This window comes from Paralichthys olivaceus, chromosome 16 (assembly GCF_024713975.1).
Source record: "Paralichthys olivaceus isolate ysfri-2021 chromosome 16, ASM2471397v2, whole genome shotgun sequence".
In the NCBI taxonomy this organism is placed as follows: domain Eukaryota; kingdom Metazoa; phylum Chordata; class Actinopteri; order Pleuronectiformes; family Paralichthyidae; genus Paralichthys; species Paralichthys olivaceus.
Window position 1 is genome coordinate 13,007,075 of NC_091108.1, and position 14,682 is coordinate 13,021,756.

The 14,682-nt window shown below is 42.6% G+C and overlaps 1 protein-coding gene across 1 annotated transcript in view; it reads left to right on the plus strand.

The window, feature by feature from the left end:
• The first annotated feature begins 1,809 nt into the window (after positions 1 to 1,809).
• Positions 1,810 to 14,682, plus strand: part of LOC109641574 (leucine-rich repeat and immunoglobulin-like domain-containing nogo receptor-interacting protein 3) — a 36,685-nt gene continuing 23,812 nt past the window's right edge. The window contains exon 1 of the mRNA XM_020106083.2: positions 1,810 to 2,409. The gene's annotated coding sequence lies outside the window, so the exon portion shown is untranslated. The remainder of the gene's footprint in view (positions 2,410 to 14,682) is intronic.

The window sequence follows — 14,682 nt, forward strand, 5'->3', positions numbered from 1 at the left end:
CTCACCTAATTTCCTAAAATAAATCTGCCTGTGCGGACACAAACAAGTCTGCCAGATATGCATCACTAATTTAAAGTACAATGGTTTCACTGTCATCAGATAAGAGTAACCCTGAACAGACTCGGTCAGGACAGCCACTGCTGTAGTGGATTTGTCCATTGATAAAACAACTCGAACTGACAGGAATCTAGTGATGTGTCTCTGGTTGGATGTGTTCAATGAATAGACTCGTCCCTAATGCTTTAGCCTGGTGCACAAACTGGAGAGGAGGTATCTTACATTATTGATAAATTGTATCGTCTAAGTTGACATGCTAACGTTAATCACTGGTCCATAAGACTCTTCAAAAAGATGGATGACATGTCTCCACTTCCTCTATCCAGGAGTGCAGCCAAAATATCCAGAATCTAAACGCTGCCATCTTAAGTGGACTTTTTTGTTTGGTCCCATCCACTAACATGGAGGAGGCAGGATTTATGACCCACTCTGCAGCCAGCCACCAGGTTGTAAGCAAGATGATTTAATTTTCTTTCGAGGAGCCGTCATGCTGTCTGTTTATATATAAAGTGGTTTAACACTAGACCATTGTCTTGACCATTATTGCATCATTTTACTCTGCTGTGAAGTAAGAAGTGAAGTAACAGGCATTAATGCAAGAACACAATTTTCAGTGTGCACAAAGTGCTACTTCCACTCCGTCAGTAATGATCCATGTTTGCTTGTAAATAATCAGTAACTGACTACATTTAGCTCAGAGGTTGGTGCGCGAGGTGTTTGCTGGACTTGGTCTCCACCGAGCATCATGACATGTCTGACCTCTGGCCTCAGGGTCGCAGGCTGGACTTCTAGCTCCTCTCCTGCGATGAGCTGCTAACTGACCTTTGGGGCGCTCAGTCAGTCTCGAAGAGTGTGTTTCCCTGCGCATTTTTCTCTGTGTCTGAACCTCGGTATCCTGTGATTTAATTTACCCTGACAAGGCAACAGGACTGAACAATAAAAATGTCTATTCTCTCTCCTTCTCTCCCTCTCTCTCTGCACACTCCAGGCTAAATGGGGGAGGTGTTTAAACCAAACAAACCCACTGGAGGAGTGAGATTCCCAAAGAGTAATTTTTGGAATTTAAATCCACCTTTTGTATGTTTGTGTATCAGGAACAGTTTGCTGCTACTTATGGTTCATAGTGCAGCAGAAAAAAGTATAAGACCTAACAGATGATTCATGGAACTGAAATGTTAGCATCCATACACTGCCTGCTCATATTAGAGCAGATCTAAACATCAGTTTTTGGGTCATCTTTTTGAATTGTAATAGTTCCTGGGTCAATGTTAAAAAGCAGGGATCGGGTACTTGCATTTGAGGCCTGTTGACTTTCAAAACATCAAACAAACTAACTATTTATCTTTGCTATCCCTCCAAAGACATTTCTGTAGAAGAGCATTTTCTTATATATATATATATATATATATATATATATATATATATATATTTTTTTTTTTTTAATACACCATGGGTGCTTTGAAAATCCATTATTATTGTTATTATATTTTCACTATAACTACAACTATGATCAATAGTAGTAGTAGTAATGGTATTTTTATCGGTATTATTAATCAGAGGCTGAAAATGCAGTAAGCCCCCCCCCCTCCCAGTTTCTCCATCGTCTAATCTCGGCTCTCTCTCATCCTTTTCGTTTTTTCACCCTGCCTGGATGTTTAGAGAGACTCCCTAAACCACTGCACGCCCGGCAGCTCACTGAATTGTAAGTCCAAACAGCCGGAGCAGCAGCAGATAGATAGTGACTGAGAGGAGGAATGGAGGGGAGGCAGTGAGTGAGCGAGAGAGAGAGAGAGAGAGAGATGAAAAGCAAGCTAAGCGAGGGAGAGGCGTTCATACTGAAGGAGGCAGAGGCAACAGCAACAGCACGCTCCTTCCCCATCCTCCCTCTCCTCTCTCATAATCCCACATCCACACCGGGGGAGATGGAGGGTGCCCTGACCGGCTGAGAAGCACAGTCTGAAGGAGAAGAAAATCTCAAACCAGCCCTTCCCTCCCTCTCTCCCCTGCTGTGAATGCCTGGATCATTTTTTTGGGAGGGGGACCATAACTAACAAGGGGTGAAAGGAGGTGTGTACACACGAGCCTGCTGGAGGCAGAAGGGAGAGAGGGAGGGAGGGAGAGAGACAGAGAGATAGAGAAAGAGAGGAGGGGGACGAGTAGCAGGTTTAGTGCAGCTGCTGATGCCAGAGTCTGGGAGTGAGACAGACTGAGGGGGACCTGAGGAGTGGAGGAGGGCTGGCACGTGTGGAGCGGGGGTTGGCAACTTGTGGGCAAAGCGGAGGGGAAAAAAGATTCACATTCACAAACAGCTGGACAGATGAGGAGGCTTCAAGGACCACGCTTCAGTCCTGGGTATGTGCACGGATACCACACACAAACACACAAACACACACACATGTAAGGCTACATTTTGTCCTCAGTGCTTGCTGTTTTTTTCAACATCAGAGCTCAGACACACTTGAAACACAACAGTGCATGTTTGCAGATCTTCAGCGTTGATGACTACCCTCCCTGACAAGTCTCCCTACTTGCCCTCAGATACTTGCAGCAAAGGAAAGAGGACACAGAGGAGCGTTAATGTGTGTGTTTCTGTGTGTCATGCTTTCTACATCTTGTAATAACAGTATTTTGCACCACTAGAGGCATTTCACACAGGCTTTCGTAAGCTGTCACTGAGACGATGCATGTAAATAAATGGTGGAATGCTGTCATGTTGCAGATTCATCTCACTTTGAGCCTCATTACGTTAACTTTGGTACATATTTGTCCTGCACACAGCGTTCTGTCGTAAATTGTGCACAGTAAAAATCCGATTGGCTAACTTGTGTGGCTGCTAGGGGAGAAAAATAAAGCTGTAGTCCAGACTTGTTTGTGCGCTCTGGACTGAGACATGTATAGCTCTGCTTACCCATGCTACACTGCAGGATGCAGGAGCCGTGGTAACATGACATGTGTGGCCATGTGTTATGTCACGTTGTGGCAGAGTGCATATGGCTTATGACAGCAGGTTTTGCACGAGGTGCATCAGCCTCTTCATCTAACACCCCTCTTTTCCTCTTGTTTCCACCATCTTCCCTCTTTCTCCATTTCCAATTATAGAGTGTCGCCTCTCTGGCTTTCCTCCTGATCTTATCTACCATTTCATTCTACTGCTAAGCAATTACCTTTACCTGCCTCTGCCTCTCCGGACAGCAGGGCTGACTAGTCTCCTGTCTGCCCCTTCAATAATAGAAGTGAGGGATGGCTGGTGATTTCATGACCGCTTTCTTACAGTTGAGCGACACCTGTGACCTCAGCGCAACTAAACGCAGCAGCCACTTCATGCTATGTCTGCTCCCACAGATCCGGAACAGATATCTGAATATGAAGTGTAGTGTAGCTGCGGGGGCTTTTCAGTGAACAAAAGAACTTTGCCTCTAATCAGGCAATTAGCTCATTATTTCCTGGTCCTCATTAACTTGTTTGGGTTCCTAACTTCATTCCTGTTTGCCGTCTTGTCTTCCTGAAAACAAAACCAATCCAAAAAAAGACCCAGACAGAGCTGGCGGACAGATTGCTCCCAGCATATGGGCGAACTTGCTGTTGGCGTCTGAGCGTGGAGAGAGTTGCCAGAGAGCTACAACTCCCCGAATCACAAACCCCCGCTGACTCCCTCATATATTCAAAACCTTGTTTTTCTACCTTTCTCTGTCCCTACATTCCTGAAACCTAATAATCACTTTACAGGAACATTAAACCTACATAAAAACAGACACACACCCTGATGCCCAGCATAAACCATTCAGCGCAGCGGTGTGACAGCTACCTGAAGCGTAGCATCACTGTCCTTTCTGCTGCCAAGCTGCTGGAAAAAGACACACAAGAGAGAGACAAGTCCGAGACTGACAGTGAGACATAGAGGGATTACTGAGGAGAAGGATAAAAAGAAGAAGAGATAGAGGACAGAGTGAATTGTGATCGAACAGTGAATTATTAAAGAAGATTGAGGTGATAATGGAAGAATCTGAGGAGTCAAAGGAACAGAAGGATGTTGGAGGGTGATAGAGACACAGAAGAATGTGTGTGAAAATGTTTGGCTTCTGAGCTCACAGGTGCTGATTGCTGATGTCTTTTTCCAGTAAGTGGAAACCACAGCAGAGTGATGGTGTTCAAGCGCCCCTCAGGAGAGAAGGTGAAAAGACGGGCAGACACACAGACACTGGAGGCAGAGGGTTGGTTTACATTTTGAAAGGCGTTCTGTTGCATCTACTACAGAGGCTCTAAAGTGAATATCACAACAGTAAATACAGAAAAAACAAGAAATCATGAAACACAACCACAACCCCATAGCATTATCACAGTGCATCCATCCAATCAGACATGAGCCTTGTTGGGATAGCAATGTATTGTTTCCTTTAGAAGTGAATGCAGTTATGTTTTGTGATTTGTCATTGTGTCATGCACTTCAGGGCCGTCGTAAAAATTACATTTATTATTTTTTAAATTTTTTAAATTTTGGCAATCAGCAAGTTGCAAACAAGCTAGCCAAAAGTCAGTTTATTTGGGGTACAAACAAAAGGATGCACATTCAAAATGCCGATCATAATTTCAGTGTCACTGTTCACATCAAAATAATTGTGGACGTTTAATATTATTATTGTATCTGATAGTAGAGATGGAAAAGGCAATGAAAAAACACAGGTTGCATGAAAACTCCTACAACACAGAGGGTTAAATCTTTGCAGGGAGAATAATGTGAGTTTGTGCTGGAGGAGACGTGTGGAGGGAGAAAGGGAGCAATGATTGGCTGCATAGAGGGTTTGATTAGTGAGGTGACAGCGGCTACGCAGTCATTTTGAAGGAGCTTTTGATCTTAGCGTGTTCACGTCTCTCTGTGTGTGTGTGTGTGTGTGTGTGAGGATGACGGCTGACCTTGAGAAATTGCGCCAAGGGTCTTAAGGATGTCCTGCTTGGTGGATTGCTGCTATTAGATTGCTGGATGGTGATTGAGGTGCATGCACGGACAAGGGCAAAGACACACATGTGCAACGCCCACAGCTACCCACACATGAATAATACACACACACACACTCACGGTGAAACAGCAGTCTTTTTAAAGTGTGGAATTACACCACAGAGTCTTGTGGTTGCATCAGAGGTTGTTCATGAAACTGAATTTAATGGTCTTGCTTCCAGTATCATTCAGCATAACTGCACAATTGTACCAGTGTGTGTATGTGAGTGTATGCACGGGCAGAAGTTATTATCACACACACACACACACACCTGTAAAATACAGGGCATGAACCTACAGGTTTTTTTTAAATGAACAAGCGTTCTTCTACCTTATGGCAAATAACCAGCAAGTGTGAACTCTGACTCCTCCGCTGCCTCAGCCTCCTTCACCACTCTATAACAACCTCCTGACCTTCATTCGCAGCCGCCTTTTCCTCTTGCACTTTCTCCCTCACGATTTTTGCTGTTTTCCTCATTCTGCCCTTTCGCTTTCAATTCCGCTTACTTTAATTTACTCTCCTGGCTGCATTTTCTCAGACGTGACCCCGGGGCCGCGGATTCTGTTCATTCCTCTGCTCACGAACCTGATTGCTGTCTGTGAGTCTGTCTGTCTCTTCCACTTTCCCCCCTTCGACTCTCTCTTTCAGCTGCGTGGCTTTGATTGAGAAGTTTTAAGGTCACCTGATATCTGTCCCCTCACACTCAAAACAAATTAGCATTTAGCTTTACTTCATTATTCAGTCTAACACAACCATTCCTGGAGTCATTGCTAATCTCTGTCAAATTGAATTTAGAAATGATTCAATTTGTCATCGAAGGTTTGTCCATTACTTGTCCTTGGATCAGCCATGTACCTCTTCATTTAAAAGTCAGCTTTAATCATTTTACTGACTTTTGAAAGTTCATAAACAAAACACATGAATATCTTTAAATCAATTCATTGAGATTATCTACAGTTGCGCTATGAGTTTTATTTTATTTATTTCAGAAGAAACCTTCATACTCCTTTGACACCAATTCCAAAGCCTTCCTAATGCAGAAAGCAGAACGATAAAGTGTTGGAGACAAAAAGCCTTTTACCACAACATCACAGAACTGCAGTTAATGTGACACTCTGCCAAGAACCATTATTATGAGGCTGCTCCTACAAGGCAGTGTAAAATGAGTCATGAATAAACACTGGCTTATTGTTGGCAAGGAAAAATACACAGGTTGGTCCTTGCAACGGATGCATTAAAGCACGGAATTTATTGACCTTCAAGCGAAGCCTTGAACAGACACAGGATTCTCTGCTCAGTCAGTAGATGTAATTTCACTGGTATTCATGCAGCAGCTGATGATTCAAAAAGAAATCGATCACTACTGTTTACAATCTTGACAACAATGTGAGGAGCCGTGCTGCTACTGGGCCAATGAGGATCAATCGCACAGCCAGACTTCTGTCATTCCTCTCGGTCGACTGGTTCTTCACTGGTCTGTGATCTGTTCTTACCAACTTTTGACTCTGAGTTTCTTCATACGAGTGCAATGGCCATTCTGAACCTGCCTGTTTGGAATAGGCAGTTTGTTTGGACTGTGGTGGTGCTAGTTGTAGCTTTCTCTCTTAAACTGTAAAAGTGACCTGCAGATATTGAGCCACAGCAAGAAAAGACCTGCTGCAGGACTCAGTCCACTGAACCCTAAAGCTCCACCACCGCTGAAGGAGCTGTTCACCTGTTTATTCAAAGTACGTGAAGCTCGACTCAGTACTCAGAACCCATAACTGGAGAATCAGTTGTTGTTGACGTTGTCGTGACTTCACCCTTTTTATACAAAGTTTATTAATATTGAACATGTCCAAACGGCACCAAATTCGACACTCCACTTCTTTGAGCCCTTCAACAATGCACATGCAAAGTGTATGATAAATGATTTCCAAGATATGCAAGCCACAGACTGACAGACAGAGATTTCTGGGACTATTAGACAGATCAATGAGTCTGACTAATATTAATATTTGCTGGTTTCTGCTGACATAGCTGTGTCTTCCCTGGTTCTATCCTTCTAATGGGCTGCTCTCATCTCAGATTTGTGATTTAAAATGATCTGCTGCTATGCTCTGTTTACTACCAATAAGGAAACAATCAACCGATCAGAATTATTAAAGTGAAATAAATACACAAATACAAATACATATACCATACATGTATTCCAAACCAAGGAACCACATTAAAAGTCAATGTGCTGAAATTGTTTCAACTCCCAATTTTTTCTTTTCTGAGCTTTCAACTGCTTTTCATTGTCAGGCTCAGGTGACATCATGGTATCGACAGTACACTTGTCTAATGTGATTTAAGTCATGTGTTTATAAAAGCGAGGGAGATCATGATTCCTGCTTGTAGAGGATATTATATGTGAATGACTTCATTGATCCATCTCTGATCATTAACTGACTCCCGGTCAATGACTTTGACCCCTGCCCAGTCGATAATGTTACCACGTAGAAACTGGCTGATGTGTTTGATGGACCTGAAAAAAGCCAGTAAATGGACAATTGAGTTGGAATTATTTTAACTTACACAATATGTCCGTGGTTGTATTTCAATGAGAGACAACTATAACAAGAGAATTTTCACTTCCTTTCACAGGATGTGAAAATCCTATTGGAATTTTAAATCAACTTGATTTAAAAAATTATCTACAAATATTCTTAATACTTTGGTCTTTTTAATTTAGGTTTTGGAACAATAGTCTGAAAGGAAAATCAATAGAAAAGTGTCACCAACCTGTTCCTCTAATCACCTGTTGCAATAAGCGGAGTCGGTTGTGTGTGTGTGTGTGTGTGTGTGTGTGTGTGTGTGTGTAATAGACCTCTTTTACCTGCCCTGCTTGAATTAGGGATCGTATTTCATAGACTTCATTAAATGTTTATGCAGTTCACAAAGTTTGTAGTTCTGCTCACCTGTGCTTCCCCTCCCTCTACAAATGTTAATGCAGGTCAATGACATTAGCCTGTGTGTGTATCTGCTATTGTTAATTCAATGTTAATACAGGTTAAATAGTATCACCTTACATTTTAATAATGTAATGATGTACCTCAGTTTAGGACCACAAGCAGGTTCAGGAGCTCCACTTTCTTCTCTCTTTTTACTCTTCCTCCTCTCTCTTTGTCTTATGTGTGTGTGTGTGTGTGTGTGTGTGTGTGTGTGTGTGTGTGTGTGTGTGTGTGTGTGTGTGTGGCAGAAAGGTATTTAAACCAAGGTGGCAACCTAATGTAGAGTGAAATGTAGATGTACAGTACTCTCAAACTTGCTGATAGGCATATTCAGGACTGGTCAGATAGCATTTAGTATTCATGTGAATGTGTGTGTTTGTGTATGTGTTTGTGTGTGTGCGTGTGTGTGTGCGTGTTTGTGCGTGTGTGTGTGAGTGTGTGCATGTGTAAATGCCATCTGTAGAGCAGACCTTTGGGGCAGGGGGGGTGATATTCATTAACTCTAACCACATGACTTCTAGCCAAGAGCACAATCGAAGTGTCACTGTGTATGTATGTGTATGTGTGTGTGTGGGGGGTCAATCTCACTTGTACGCTTCACTTTCCTCTTCTCACTTCTCTTCCTCTCTGTCACTCTCTCTCACTCTTTCATCTGTGATGCTTCGTAGTTGAGCAGTGTCCTGATCAGTGAGGCCTCTGACTTAATGAATGCTGTAATGCTGTATTGCTATTGATTTCTCCTATGATCCCTCGGTTTGTTCTGGCACAATACAAACCACGTTTTCCCACGATGCTGAGAGGAGGGCTTGGCTGATAGATCTGATGGAGTGTTGTGCCCCAGTCCTGCAAATTGGATTTTAATGATTCAAGTAGCATTTCTTGAACACTGCTGACTGCTGCAGAAATGAAATTGTGATACCTTCTATAAAAAACTATGGCTATATCTATGCCACTACTTTCTTCTGAAAGGGGGTCATGTGATTGTATCTTGACAAATCAGTAAGAGCCAAATCTAAAATGGAACGAGCAGCAATTCCCAACTTCTCTGTTTCAGTAGTGTTGATGCCAGGCATGTCCAGAGCAGTGTTAATACTTTCTTAAATGAAAATGTATTAGTATGAATGTAGCTTAATAAAGAAAGGGTCAGAAAATAAATGATTTGGTGTTTGGCCTAAAATTATACTAAAATTCTTTACAGACCTTTTTACATCAGTGTGAAAATGTGTTGGATTCATCTGGAATTTTATATTGTTTGTTGAAAACAATAAGAACAAACGATAACACTACATAACAACCTGTGGTAGGCTTGTGGAAAATAGACACAATAACATGATGGATCAACATTCGTAGGATATGACATGTTTAAGTGCACCAGGAAATTGACTGACATTTGAGAGCCAGCGTTGCTAGACAACACACCGTCAACTTCCTCCACAGGAGAATGTCCACCCAAAGGCTTGGACGCTGTCTCCACAGATATGTCATATGTCAAATAGGTTTCATCGTCTCTTGAAAAATGGAAAATGCTGAAAGGTTGTTGCTGCATCATCTCTGTTTATATTTTCTGGCAAAAACGATGGAGTGAAATTTCAGCTGGACAAGCAAAATGTCTATATTCTATTTGTGCTTCTGCTTCTTGTTAAACATCCTCCACGCTGTGGGAGTAATTTGTTTGGGTGAATGTAGATAGACAGATTTTCTGTAATGTCCTTCAGCACTGACCCTCTATTCTACTCAAACACACAGACACAGACACACACACACACACACACACACACACACACACCCCTCTGAGGGAGCACAGATTCAGACATTACTTCTGCCTCACTGCTACACAAACAGGCTTGCAGAGGCCTGGGGACTGTTCACCATTGGTGCGCGTATATTCACACACACACAGACACACATTTACACAGGAACACATGTGCATCACCCCCCCCCCTTGCAGGACTGGGGGCATGTGGGAGTCACTTAGGGATGCAAGCACATATGTGTCACTTTGTCCTTTTTATGTGTCACATACTGTGAAGATGTATACGGCGTGTGTTAAGGTCCTCGCAGAGCTAAATGTTGAATGCCTGAAAACGAGATCACTCTCTGCTTGGCTTCTCCTTTTGTTTCAGCAAAACTGTCTCAAATCATGTGCTCGGCTACGCGCTGACCTCTGTGTTTTTCACCAGTTTTAAATTGGCCCGAGATACGTTGCCCTTCAGCGAGGCAGTCTGGGTTTTTTTGGCATTTGGAAACAAACCCCAGAGAAGAGAGGCTGCTGCATCCAAGGAGAACTTCCTGTTTCGCTCAAAAGTTCAAACGGAGACAGAAAGGAGGGCAGCAGCTGCATTCGTGCATATTAATGTGAATGTCTACATTTGCAGAGTTAAAGAAAGTGATGAACTGAGAGAAGTTGTTCATTAGCGCATGCTCTAGCGTGACTGACTGTGTGGTGCCTGCGTGTCCCCTGACGCAGTTCGTTTCAGCAGCTTGTTAAAGTGACTGTTGTTTGTTTAGAGAGAACAAAAGCCTGTGGCAAGTTGCTTCCCTTCTTCTTTGTTGACTTGTCTCTTCTTTAGTCAATCACCTGGTAACTGGTTTCTTGCAAAGCACCGTGCTGGTCCAGTTAGAAGACACCCCTCACGTTTTGAAGATAAGAAACACCAGTCTGACATAGTCCTTTTGGACAAGTCTCCCATGACCTCAAAGAAAAGAGAGTCCTCATTCTTAAAACAGTTTCAAAGATGAAACACGCATTACTTCTATTAAAGCATAATGCAGCCTCACATCCTCTCCTGTCAAGCTTTACAGATGTTTTTTGTCTTTTTGAGCTCCTCATCATGACACCTGTATAACAGCAGATGTTTCCTGTTTCACAGATGATTCAGTCATCAGGAGAGTGGTTTGACTTGTTTTCAATTGATTTCCACAGTGCAAACCATGTTACACAGGCTGTAAGAAACACTTAAGTTTGAGTAACAAGAAATATTAGAGACAGGTTAACACTTAGGCCTTGAGAGTCAGACATGAACTCCGGAAAATGTCTTTTTTTGTCTTTCGCATTATGTAGAATGCAAGATAATATATGCATCTGTTTTATTAACATCTGTCCTGAGAGATCCGGTCACAAGTGAACAGCACAACGTTTGTTTCTTCAGAACTGGAATTTAAATCAATACTCCTCCTGTGACCACTTGAGATTGGATCTCACTTGCCTGCTTTATGCGAATAATCATTACTTTCATTTGTGTTGGCTGAGACCAAATGATTTTCACCCAGTTTGAGTTCATAGATGTGTCAGATGACAATGTTTCTGTGTGTGTTTTGGTGTGTGTGAGATGGAGAGAGAGAGAGAGAGAGAGAGAGAGAGAAGTCAGGAGGGACTGAATGTATGAATGTGTGCTGCTATGAGGAAAGATTGTGTCAATTGGAAAGTACCAATCATTATGTGATCTAGCTGATATTGTGGTGATGTTAAAAAAAATCAATTTATAATGAAACTGAGAAGTGCAACAATATAATTCACCTATAGCGGGTCATAATGTGCCTCAGGATGCATTTACACTCACATAGAATGTGTACACATGTGTTCCAGACCACCTCCCAATGTGACTTACTGATTGGGTCTCAGGGAAGCATTTGGGTCCGTCAGACCTGAACTTATCACTGACCACCTGTGATTGGATCACTCAGGACGGATGTTAATACCAGCCTCATTCTCCACTGATCCTGGGTTAATATGCTTCATCAGTGGTGCCCTTGGGTGTGTGTGTGTGTGTGTGTGTGTGTGTGTGTGTGTGTGTGTGTGGAATCTACTTTAACGTGTTTATCCCTGAACCTTCTACATCCTTCTCAATTCAGAGCCTTCATTCCTGATCTCCTGCTACTTCCCATATCATCCTTGTTTCATGCTTCCCGGCTCTCACTACCTGACCTCAGCCCACCACTGTCCTGCCACCTCCTGCTCTTCCTCCCCCACTCCTCCTCCGTCTATCTCCCCTTCCTTTTAAACATGGAGTCATGAATTTATTATGCGAATCAAAATAGAGCAATGACTCTTTGTCCCCTTCGCTGCATGTCATTGGTCCAGAATGAATAATTCAGCCACTGTGGTTGAAATTAGGATCAGGGATTGAAAAAAAGGGAATTATTTTGGAGCTATTCAGGCTATTTTCGAGCTGCGAGCTGTCAGTGCCTTTCCTGCAGCGCTCACTCTTTCTTCTCCCTCTCTTCTTGCTCTCCCTTATTCCTCCCACCAGTTCACTCACTATCACATGAAGATAGAGCAGATTCTTCTCTGTCCTTGGGAAGCACTGCATACTAAGCAGATAGGATGGGATTAGCGGTGGATAAAGTCGGCCTCGTTGATTGTGTTTTTGCTCCATTGTATCCATATAATTGAGGTGTGCATGCATTCATCCATGTGTGTGCATGCTGGGGTTGCATGCATATTTGTTGTGTTTATTTGATTTATCGTCTGTACATTATGTTTTTTGATGAGGTTATGCATCCACCAGTACCAATCCTGAACCTTGTCAGTCAGTATGTACAGTAAATGGTGATTACTGAAGCTGTTTTGCAGATTTCATTGGAATATCTTTGATGGCACAACATGCAACAGACAGTTTATTGCTTTAGCTTTCTCCCTCAAAGACAGCCGCTGATCTCATTACAGAGAACTTGCCGTCTCACTCCGTTTGACTCGCATTCGATGTTTGGCTTTTAAGATATGGAATGACAGTTATTGAATGCCCCAAGACAGGTCCCACAAGCTCTCATGCAGTTAAAATTTGATGATATTTTTACGGAGAGGGGAAGCAACAGCGGGAGAGGCAGAAGTGCTCATCGGGTCACATCAGATTGCCTGTTTGGGATGCAAAATGGTGCAGCATCTAAGCTGCAGGTGATTTGTTAACCCTTGAAAGGCTGACGCAGAGGCCACTGTGCGGTCAGCCACCTACACTTCTATACATGATCCTCAAATGGACAAAAACACAGACACACAAGCTCTGTGTGCACATAAGGTCAATCATGCCCTCGGATACACACACATAGATGCAGACGCACACTTGGATGATTCTCCTCGGCCTCCTGGGGCATCATTGAAACTTTTCAGCCGTGACCTCGCTAAGAGATAGAGGGGGAGCGAGATGAGCATTTGAGGGAGCGAGAATGAGAGAGACGGAGAGAGTACTTGAATTTTAACCGGATGCTCCCTGGAGAGAACTCCCATCATCTCTGTGTGTCTTCAATGCCTGAATTCCACAGCTTCCTTTAGGAGCGTGAGGACCCTCACTGCTCTAATATTCTCTCAGGGAAACTCATCTGCCATCATCCACTTTATAGCTGCGTTTTCAGAGGGAAAATGATTTGGTAAATCAGTAGAAAAGCATTTCTTTTATCTGGTTTCAGTGCTGGGCAATGACATTCCTCCAGGGGAAGCCAGTTCTTCCTGAGTGAAGGATGCACCAGTGGATAAATGTCCGTCATTAGTAATGTTATCATGCTTTGGGACTACGGTAGTGTGTGTTTGGAAATTAGGTCTTGGTTCTTATTCCACCAGTTTTGGCAAATATTTCTCTCCATATGAACGCACTTATTTGTCATAATTCAAAAATCTGTGAATATGGCGACAACAGATATTCTGCAATTAAATCAGTTTCACTGCAAGGTCTGCTAGCAGCTGTTCTGGAGTGATCACACAGCCCCCCCTCAGCAGATGGAGTTTGCCCAGTTGCCCTCGAATTATTTTTCAAAAATATATAATATATCCAAAAATCCTTGTTTCTGAGCAGGATAAAAACAAATAAAAATAACACACCATTCAGACACGGCACGGCCATCAGGGGCAATTTTGGGTTCAGTATCTTGCCCAAGGAGATCAGACCCCCCACCTTGTTGTTAGTGGATGACCCCCATACCTCCTGGGCCACAGCTGCCAAAATGTCATCAAGGCCGGCTTTAGCCTGAACCCAGCAAAGGTTTCCTACCTTTCATGTGTCATGTTTATAGTCAAGGTGAAAGTGATCCAATCAAAAGCTTCAGAGGGGTCATGGACCTTGTGTTGTCAGTTCAATAGTTTATTATTTATCTCCTTCTGCATTTACCTTTTATTTTATATTAAATATGACCAACTAAGTGTTAATTCTTCACCTCAGCAGTGCAGCCATGAACACCTTGATGCATGTGGGCACTTGCTTTATGATGTTGGAGCACTTTGTTGTTAAATGTTTGTTCTATTTGTCTGAGACACACAGACACAAAGATCATTTAGAAAAAGGATAACAAGCTGACAATGGTGCTAGACGGGACCCAGCATTGTACTTAAATGCTTTGGTTGTGGGAGATTGGATAATACGAAGTGTCAGGAAAGGAAAACAAAACAGGTTGACATTTGGAACCACTTGCATTAAGATGAAACTTTATTCCTAAACAGAACAACAAGTCTTCATTAAAATGCCTAAAAACCTTTAGAATTATCTGATATATTTAGTCAACTTATGTACTTACATTATCCAATCCCATGAAATCAACAATTTTATTCACGTTAACTGGAAGTTTTATTCTGGTGGCTTATCAGTTGTGTCATATTTGCTTTACTGATGGCTTTGTACATCTGTGCTGTAACTTCCGGGGCAAACCACGAATGACAAAGGAAAAACCCA